The sequence below is a fragment of the Eulemur rufifrons genome, unplaced genomic scaffold (assembly GCF_041146395.1).
Source record: "Eulemur rufifrons isolate Redbay unplaced genomic scaffold, OSU_ERuf_1 scaffold_105, whole genome shotgun sequence".
Lineage (NCBI taxonomy): Eukaryota > Metazoa > Chordata > Mammalia > Primates > Lemuridae > Eulemur > Eulemur rufifrons.
This window is the reverse complement of record NW_027182887.1, coordinates 307802-310000: the sequence shown is the minus strand read 5'-3', so window position 1 is coordinate 310000 and position 2199 is coordinate 307802.

The following is a 2199-nucleotide window of genomic DNA, read 5'->3' as shown; positions in this document are numbered from 1 at the left end:
TTAGGTTTAGGGTTAGGGGTTAGGGTTAGGGTTAGGGGTTAGGGTTAGGGCTAGGGCTAGTGTGAGGGTCAGGGTCAGGGTCAGGGGTCAGGGTCAGGGTCAGGGGTTAGTGGTAGGGGTTAGGGTTAGGGTTAGGTGTTAGGGTTAGGGTTAGAGTTAGGGGTTAGGGTTAGGGGTTAGGTTCAGGGTTAGGGGTTAGGGTTAGGGTAGGGGTTAGGGTTTAGGGTTAGGGGTTAGGGTTAGGGTTAGGGGTTAGGGTTAGGGTTAGGGGTTAGGGTAAGGGTAAGGGTAAGGGTTAGGGTAAGGGTAAGGGTTAGGGTTAGGGGTTAGGGTTAGGGTTAGTGTTAGGGTTAGGTTAGTGTTAGGTTAGGGTTAGGGTTAGGGTTTAGGTTTAGGGTTAGGGGTTAGGGTTAGGATTAGGGGTTAGGGTTAGGGGTCAGGGTTAGGGTTGGGGTTGAGGTTGGGGTTAGGGGTTAGAGTTAGGGTTAGGGGTTAGGGTTAGGGTTAGGGTTAGGTTAGGGTTAGGGTTAAGGGATAGGATTAGGGTTAAGTGTTGGGCTTAGGGTGAGGGTTTAGTGTTAGGGTTATCATTAAGGATTAGGGGTAGGGTCAGGGTTAAATGCTTGGGTGCGGGTAATAGTTAGGGTCAGGGTTAAGATTCACGGATAGGGTTAGTGTTAAGGGTTACGGGTAGGTTTAGGGTTCAGGGTTAGAGTTACCATTAGGGCTTAAGGTTAGGATTAGGCGGTAGGTTATATTTAGGGTTAGATCTAGGCGTTTGGGTAAGGGCTAGCGTTAGGGTTAAGAGATAGGATTAGGTTTAATGCTTAGGATTAGGGTTAGGGTTTGGGGTTAAAGTAAGTGTTAGGGGTTAGGTTTAAGGATCAAAGGTTAGGGTTATTTTTAGCTGTAGTGTTAGGGTTAGGGATAAGGGATCTCATTAGCATTAAGGGTCTTCCTTACTGTAGGATTAAGGGTTAGGCTTAGAGTTAAAGGTTAAGGTTAGGGTCAGTGTTAAGATTTAGAGTGAGGGTTAACAGTTAGGGTAAAGGTTAAGCGTTAGGGTTAGGGATTAGTGATTAGGCTTTTTGGTTAGTGTTAGGGTTAGCGGTTAGGAGTTAGTGTTTTATGAAGGGGTATGGTTAGAATTAGGATTGGGGTTAGAGTTAGGGTGAGGTTTAGGTGTTAGGTTTAGGGGTTAGTTTTAGGGTAAAAGGATAGGATTAGGGTTACGGGTTGGGCTTAGGTTTAGGGTTAAATTTTACTGCTAGGGTTAGGGATAGGTTTCAGGGTTAGCTTTAGGGGTTCTGGTTAGGGTTAGGTGTTAGGTTAGTGTCAGGGTTAAGTCTAGTCGTGAGGGTAAGGTTTAGGGTTAGCTTTAAGAGCTAGGGTTAGGTTTAATGGTTAGGATTAGGATTAGGGTTAAGGGTTAGGGTAAGGCTTAGGGGTGAGGGTGAAGGGTTAGGGTCAAGGGTTAGGGTTTTTGTTAGGCATAGCGTTGGGGTTAGAAGTAAGGGTTACTGTCAGTGTTAGGGTTGTAGGTAGGGTTACGGTTAGGGTTAGCGGTTTAGAATTAGGGTTAGGGATTAGGTGTCACAGTGATGACTAGGAGATAGGGTTAGAATTATGGGATAGGGGTTGTTCTCAGGAAATGGGTTATGCATTAACGTTAGGATAAGAGGTTAAAGTTAGGCGCACGGTGAGGTTTACGTGCTAAGGGGAGAAATAGGAACAGGGTTGGGTGTTATGTTCAGGGTTCGGGTTATCTGTTAAAGGTATTGTTTATGCTTAGCGCACGGGCCCTGTCTGCATTAGGCGGGCGGGGGGAGTTTAGGGGGCTGGGATTGTACCCGGGAACCCACTCTATCATACTCTGGGTATGGGCCCGTGGGTTTCATGCAGGACACAGTGGTAGAGCCTCCTTTCACGCATGGCATGGGAGGATTGCAGGCTTTCTAAACTCTAAGAAAGCAAGAAGTGTGAGAATGAGATTTAGGGTTGGATTATGGTTAGGGTTAAGGATGAAGTTTAGTGTTAGGGTGAGGGCTTAGGGTTAGGGATTAGGGTTAGGGTTAAAGATTACTCTTAGGTTTAACGGTTACACTTTGGTTTAGGGTTGAGGTTTACGGTTAGGGTTAAGATGAGCGGTTAGGCTTTGGTACAGGGTTAGGGTTAAGTGTTAGGTTTAGGGTTGAAGAT